Genomic DNA, 8,263 nt, shown 5'->3' with positions numbered 1-8,263 from the left:
TAAGCAACCGATCTCATAGGTTGAAGTATGTGGGTATTTGTTAAGGAACAAGTTCACTGAACATGACCTGCTATGAGAGTTTCATTTGGTATTCCACTCAAGTTTCTATGGAAATACTCTCATGTGTTAATAGTGTAAGTAATCCTTAGACTTGCGATACTAGATCATCTTGTATATGAATTGACGTGCTTTGATTTCACCAATACAGGGTTTGGAGGCGACCAGATGCTTAAACAGGGTGTTTTTGGGTATGGCATGAGGCATGCGAAGATGAACGACTAGTCTAGAGAGGATTCATCAGCGTAAGAGATTTGAAAGGAACACATCTCGCTTGCTCCTAGCTTATATTGACAAAGTCCTTGGTCAGGGCGATCTTGATAGATCTTGATAGGTAAAGCTTTGGGAAAAATATGAGATGTCATAAGTAGACACTGTGCCATGCTTTATGACATATCCGGGATATTTGATGAAATGATTGAATTGATACTGTACACTGAAAGGCTAGTCAGACCATATTAACTCTTTTGACATTTGGGTGATCATGATGTATCGCTAGATACCGCTCATGATTTATAAATATAAGTAATTGGATTAATTTATATTTATTGCCAACATGATGGAGGCCTAATGGGTCACACATAATAAGGTGACAACGTGAAATTAAAATAGGATTTGCATTCAATCAGAAATTTGGAATTTTCAATACGGACTTAATTAAATGGTTTAATTAAGTACAGGGGTTAAATTTCAATTAACCAAAAGTTAGATCAGTAATTTAACTTAACTATAAATACTTAAATGTGGGTGCTGCACCATATGAGAAGAATTAAAGGTGACAAAGACTTGACAGAAAATCAAAAAAGCTCCCTTAGCCTAAGAAACTTTTTCTTTAGGTGGGTTCCAAGAATCATTTTTCTTTGTCATCTTTTCTACCAAAATTGATTCTTTAAAGGTGAGATTTATGAAATCTTAGCCACTAGCATTGTTCACGACATACACATAATCTTTACCTTGAAAAAGGCTTTCATCTGTCACTTGTGTGGATCACCATTAGAGGCTGGACATATGGACAATTTTGGTTTGCAACAATCGAGCTTTGGTGTGCAATCAAGAAAAGGGGTCATGAATTGTGATTTATTGAAATCACTACTAAAAGTATGATTCTAATCATTGGGATTGCAAAATCTCACCCACCTCCTTTCCAAACATTTCAGGTCTATGGTAGCTTGTAGATACCCTATTTTGTCGAAGATTCCAGTTGACATCTCTACCACACAGACAGTAGATTTCTAGCACCAACATTGGGTGTATTTTGGGCCACTTGTCATTGTAACCATTACTGTACATTATAACTTTGTAAATTTTTGTATGTGTGAATTTATTTTACTTACACGTTACAAAAGATTTCTTACAAGTGTTTCGATAAATATTGTTTTATATAAAAAAAAATGCTATATTTTAATCAATATTTTGAATAGTGATATTTATCTATAAATCCTTTTAAAAATTTTTTATCTTTTAATTTACTTGAGCAGGAAACTACTGAAAATTTTTTAAAATGGAATGTTTAAAAACGATTGCTCACAGAAAAGGCAAGAAACTGATATGTAAGCCTTGCAGGGTTTCGATTGGCATTTCTGGTAATGAGTGTCAATTGAGACGTCGCGACGGTTGTCATGGGCCCGAGGGAGGTTCCGGGTCGTGACAGCAGTCAAGTTAAGAAAGACAAAGGGAAAGGGCCTTTGAAATGCTTCCTGTGTGACAGGCCACATTGGGTCCGAGATTGCCTGAAGAGGGCCAAGCTGTCTGCCATTGCACGAGAGGAAAATGAGGGGCAATAGTGGGGTGATTCCTTGAGATTGCGAACCATGATGTTGGCAGCATTGAAATAACACAAGCCAAGCCGCAGCAAGGGCTTGATGTTTGCAGACATTACGGTGGCAGGCAAAAAGCTGAATGCCTTGGTTGACATAGGAGTAAGTGATCTATTTGCCTCTGTTGAGACAGCAAAGATGCTGGGGCTAGACGTTAAGGTAGGGGTCGCGTACATCAAAACTATCAACAGGAAGGAAGTCCCCACCATAGGCACCGCAAGCAAAGTAAGTGTACAGCTAGGTGAGTGGGTAGGTAAGGAGTCCATCGAAGTTATTCCTCTTGATGATTATGACTTTGTTATTGTATTGGATTTCCTTGACCGTATAACTACTATGGTTGTCCTTTTCTCGAATTGCATTGTTGTGCTTGACCCGCGAGGTCAATGTGTGGTGCTAGTGAGGCCCGAGCAGCAACTCGCGACGAAGACCCTGAGTGCCATGCAGCTGACGAATGGTATGCGCAGGGGTGAGGAGACCTATGTAGCCACGCTATCCTTAAACGAGGGTGAGCTAAACGAAGTGTCACTTGTGCCGAGCGAGGTAGCAAGCATGTTGGATGAGTACACAGATGTCATGCTAGCCATGCTGCAGAGTTGCTTGCCACCCGAGCGCGAGGTGGACCACAAAATCGAGCTTGTTCTCGGCACACAACCACCCGCGAGGGCACCTTATCGAATGGCAACCCTAAAGCTAGCGAAATGACGCGGGCAGCTCACGGAGTTGATTGAGGCAGGCTTCATTCGGCCAAGTACAGCACCCTATGGTGCACTTGTCCTCTTCTAGCAGAAGTATGATGGGACGCTGCGGTTGTGCATCGACTACCGAGCACTCAACAAGCTGACCATTCGGAACTACTATGTAATCCTCAACATCTTCGAGTTGTTTGACCAGCTAGGTGAGGCCCGAGACTTCTCCAAACTAGACCTACGGTCCGGGTACTACCAAGTGAGGATTGTTGAGGCTGACCAAGAGAAGACTGCCTACGTGACACGCTACGGCAGTTTCAAGCTCCTAGTGATCCCCTTCGGCCCAACAAATGCCCACGCAACGTTTTGCACGCTGATGAACAAGGTATTGTCCTCATTCCTTGATAAATTTGTGGTGGTCTATCTTGACAATATTGTCGTTTATAACAAGACTATGGTGAAGCACGTTGGGCACTTACGAGCGGTGTTTGAGCGCCTAAGGCAGTACCAGCTCTATGTCAAGCTGGAGAAGTGCTCTTTTGCCAAACCAGAGATCCCATTCCTAGGCCACATCATTGGGGGAGGCAAGATTCTGATGGATGGGGCCAAGGTTCGAGCAATCAATGTGTGGGAGCAGCCCATTAAGGTAACCAAGGGCTCGCGAACTATTACGGCAAGTTTGTGTGAGGCTCCTTTAGCGTCGCAGCACCCTTGACAGACTTACTGCGCAAGGACCAAGCATGGCGTTGGAGTCCAAACTGCGAGCGGGCATTTCAGCTGTTGAAACAGGCCATGATCGAGGAGCTTGTGTTGCTCTTGCCTGACCCAAGTGTGCCATACATGGTACACACTGATGCTTCAAACTACGCCATAGGAGGGGTCCTCATGCAACAAGGCCACCTCGTGACCTACGAGAGCCAGAAGCTCAATGACACCGAGTGACACAACACGGCTCAAGAAAAGGAGATGACTGTCGTGGTGCACTGCTTGAGGGTGTGGCACATTACTTATTGGGGGCGCAATTTATGGTGAAGATAGACAAAGTAGCCAACAGCTTTTTCCAAATGCAAAAGAAGGTCACTCCCAAGCAAGCTAGGTGGCAAGTCTATATGGTGGAATTTAACTTCACCATGGAGTACAACTAGGGCACAACCAATCGAGTGGCAGATGCACTGAGTTGCAAGGCAGAATTGGCAGCCATTAGCTAGGTGCAAGATGAGATGCCAGACAAGATTCGAGCAGGGATTGCGGGAGATGCCACTGCCCAAGCCATCATATAGTGCATCAATAAGGGCAAGACGTCGCGATTCTAGATGGACGAGGACCTGCTTATGACTAAAGGGAATCGAATCTATGTGTCAAGATCTGAAAGGCTATGCAAGGAGATCATGCGAGAGCACCACGATTTCATATGGGCAGGACATCTGAGAGCCGAGTGGATGGAAGCGCTGATCGTGGCACACTACTATTGGCCTAAGCTGACCAAGGATGTAGAGGCCTATGTTCGAACATGTTTGGTCTGTCAATAGGACAAGGGTGAGTAGCAACATCCGGTAGGCCTGCTTGAGCCACTAGAGCTGCCAGACCGACCGTGGTAGTCCGTATCCTTAGATTTCATTACTAACCTGCCTACAACTAACGATTGTGGTGCACAATTTCAGTAAGTATAGGACCTTTGTGTCAATTAGTAGGAAATGCCCAGTTAAAGAGGCAGCCCGGGCATTCATGGCACACATAGTCAAGCTGTGGGGTATGTCGGATAGCTTGGTGAGCGATCGAGATCGACGGTCATGAGCAAGTTCTGGACCGAGCTATTCAATCTGTCAGGGTCAAAGCTCCACTTCTCGACCAACTTCTACCCCTAGATAGATGGGCAGACAAAGTGGGTAAACCACCTGCTAGACATCTACTTGCAACACTTTGTTCGCAACACCCAATCGGACTAGCTAAAGTTGCTGGACATCGCCCAGTTTAGCTACAACCTACAGCAGCGTGAGTTAACGGGGAAGAGTCCCTTTGAGCTACAATGGGGTAGTAGCCAATGACCCCAGGGGCCTAGTCAGCAGCTATACGGGGTCAACACCCGCAGCCTTCCAATACACCTAGAATTGGCATGAGCAGCGAGACTTGGCTAAGGCGAGTCTTGAGCGTGCCACCCAGAAATACAAGAAGTGGGCAGATAGGCACTAGCTAGACATGAGCTTCAATGTGAGGGACTTGGTGTTGGTGAAGCTTCACTTGGTTCTCCGTTACTCGAAGCTGCACAAGGGGCTGATCAAAAGGTACGATGGGCCCTTTCGTAACGAAAAGAAGGTAGGCCGCGCAACGTATAAGTTGGAGATGCCGCCCAAGCCTAAGGTGCATCCGATCTTCCATGTTAGCATGCTAAAGCCCTATCATGCTGACCTAGACGACCCAAGCAAGAGCCAAAGCCAAAGGCATCCCATGGGACAGAAGGCCTCATATGACTTGAAGGTCGAACAAATCCTAGCCGAGAGGATCCTAAAGATGAGGCACCACCGACCACAACATCAATACCTATTCCAATGGAAAGGACAGCCAGAGAGCGAGACAAGTTGAGAGCCGACCCAGGTATTGTGGCAGTTCGAGGACCTAGTGGAGCAGTTTCACAATCAATAAGCAACGAGGGCGTTGTTAACATAGTTGGGGGAGAGTGTCACACCCATTTTGTGGTGAGGGGCGAGACAGCCCGATAACAAAGGTTTGGGGCTCGAGAGTAAGAGAGTAAGCTCGAGGAGGAGCGAGCAATAAGGGCCGGAACCCCAATTTGGGTTCCGAGGGACTTGGAGGCAACGACACCCGCGAGTGGATGAGCACGCAAGCTAGCGAGCAAACTGGGCGTGAGGGCCAGCACATAAACTAGGCACGTAGGCCGATAGGAAAAAGGGCATGCGAAGGAGCAGCAGACTAGTGCAAAATTGGGGCGTATGGGCTGCCCAAGCGGTCTGCTTGATATACGAAAAACACTGGCTAGCCTAAGGCTTATGGGGCAGCCATTGCTTGTTGTTGGCAATAGGATCAAAGGAGCGTCAAGAGGGCCCAACATGGCTCAAATCAACCTTTAACCATTGGGAAATGCCTTGTAACATCTCCAAGGGGTCTTAGGCTTATATAAACCCCTTGAGCCCCCTCATTTGAAGGTAATGACTCTTGTATTGGAATTTTATGCAATAAAAACTATCTCTTTGTTCCCTAAGCTCTCTCTTCTTGCTTATGCTTTGCCAAAACGATCCTAACTTGTTAATTTGAGAAGGCCGCTAGCCTTTCTAAGTGCTCTTAAGTAAGGCAAAGGCTAGGCGGCACGGGTCAAGAGAAAACCCTCATGTCACGTAGGCTACAAGTTAGCTGTTAGCGTGTGGTCTAACTAGCCTGTGCACTGGGCTGCATGCATGCTTTCAATGACCCATCCAAATGTTTCACCACAAGTTTCCCCAAAAACTTTCCCCCACACTTACGCCCCTCAATGGCACGCTCGGCCTCACCCAACGTCCTTAATCGTTGGTCGTGACACCTAGGGTGAGAAAGTTTGGCAACAGAGTAGAATTCCTTTATTCCCTGCTAGTGTTCTAAATAGTTCTTGTGTTTTGATCTGTTGATGGGCTATTTTGACTCTACAGGGAGTAGACCTTATTATGTATAGTCACTGGTGTTCCTTATTTTTTGTGTCCTGTTCTATGATGGATTTTGAGTGGAAGGTGGTGTTAATATTGGGGAGGGAATGCGGCATAGATCAAACTGTGATATGCCCATTATTTTGCTTCTAGGTATATTTCTAACAATCACGTCCTTTTTGTGCAACTCTAGGTGGAGGTGAGCTTTGTTCCCTTTGTTTCAATGACATTATTTTTAACTTTTAGAAAAAAAAATTGAAAAGCTGTAAGGCGTACCTTACCTTTCGCTTAGATAAAAACACTAAAATTATCATTTTCATTTTTATTTCTCTTAATATAGGTTTAGTTAAATATACACATTTAGAGAGAATATAAGATTATTATACTATTGTATTACTTGTAACTTTTGTAAGGATAATACAATATTGCCCGCCTCTTATCACTTCTGAGTTGAACATTCAAAAAGAAATCATATTACTTCAGAGTTGCATGGTTGAATATCTAAATAAAGTTATATATGTATGTACATACATATGTATGTATAAATAATTTGTTAAATATAAATCAAAGCAACTCTTTTATACATTGATGTCAATTTAAAAATATTAAACATCTACATATTGTAAAAAAAAAAGTTTAAGTTTTATAATTATTAAAATATTTTTTTAAATTTTCAAGACTAGTCAAAGTTATACATATGATTATTAAAATACTGTGTACTAATTTTTCTTGATGAATTTGATATATATGGGGTTCGGCTTGAATGATGTTTTGTGTTTGAAGATGTTGCAAAGCTGTGCTTGCTTCTAGTTTATTCAGATTGGGCCTGTTGAGAGGGGAAGCTGGGCGGAGTCCATGATTTTTTTGTATAACAGATTTTTGTAAGCTACCCACGTTGAGATGTCTGGCCTATTGCTGTGGTTTGGGTGCATTACTACCAAATCTGGGTTTGTTTTTGAACTTCAAGAGTAATGGCATAAGCATTTAATTATAGTCCCATATCATTAAACTCTTGCTAAAGTAAATGGTCATTTCATTTTATTTCATTTTGGGTTAAGATTGGAATCCCAGCCTTACAAAAACAAAACGGATTAGTACGAAGTTGACAGGTATTGGGATTTGTGCACTCATCGCATGGCCTTTGTTTAAGTCTTCCATTGACCAAAAGGATTTCCGTTCTACAAGACTCAATAATTGTTGAGCAACTATTCAAGACTCAGGTATCTGGTGAACAACTGAATTTCTGTGGAAGAAGTGATGATGAGGCTCGGAAGAATAGGCCTCCAAGATTACAACTGTAAGTATGAATAATCGTTAATCTTTGTTGATTTCATAAATTGCATTAGCCAAAGATCGTTGAAATCTCAACATTTTTTCCTTCTCTTATCATTAAGATACTAAACAAAATGGGTTGTGTTATATTATTTATGTTTCCTTTATAATGCAACTGGGTAAAAAAGTCATCTTATATCTCCTTTACGATGCTTTTACCTTGTGGAAATTAATAATGTTTCTTCTACATTCTAAAGGTTTATAGGGAAGGAAAGGATATGAAGGAAAATAACAAAAGAAAAGCTAAAAAATTGGAATTTTCGTTTAGTTTGGTGATCAAAGCATGGAGGGAAAAGGAATAGTTATCAGATGAAGCATCATATGGTACACTCCTTTTCTTGTTTCGATACATACCATATATACTATTACTAAGCATAGGCAGTTCTCAAAATTGAAAAGGAGAAATGCATGTACAATTCTTTGCTTTTACCGAGTGTATAGTGATTTTCTCACACTGCAATTTCTTCAATATAGTTCATAAGTGAATTTAGTAGTAGCAATGTTTGGGATGCTTTAAGCAAAAAGCATACTTGATATTAAAATAGTTATAATTGTCTGCATATTTTATCGATTTTTTTTATATCCCATTTTTACTTTATCCATCTTTTTAAAAGAAAAGTCCAAAGTTACTTTCTTTTTCATTTTTGAACCACTAATTTTGGTTAAAATACTAAAAACGATCTTATACTTTCTTAAATTTTTCAAACAATTAAATCTCTATTATTCTATTGTACCAAAT

At 42.0% G+C, this 8,263-nt stretch overlaps 1 long non-coding RNA gene across 1 annotated transcript; it reads left to right on the top strand.

The window, feature by feature from the left end:
* Window positions 1-7,028: 7,028 nt before the first annotated feature.
* On the top strand, window positions 7,029-8,066 carry LOC108662679 (uncharacterized). The gene is made up of 2 exons (XR_001928633.2): window positions 7,029-7,489; window positions 7,722-8,066. It is a non-coding gene; the product is annotated as an uncharacterized LOC108662679 (long non-coding RNA).
* Window positions 8,067-8,263: the final 197 nt, after the last annotated feature.

The sequence above is a fragment of the Theobroma cacao genome, chromosome 7, assembly GCF_053813885.1.
Source record: "Theobroma cacao isolate CCN51 chromosome 7, ASM5381388v1, whole genome shotgun sequence".
NCBI classification, from domain to species: Eukaryota; Viridiplantae; Streptophyta; class Magnoliopsida; order Malvales; family Malvaceae; genus Theobroma; species Theobroma cacao.
This window is presented reverse-complemented; position numbering and strand designations above follow the sequence as displayed.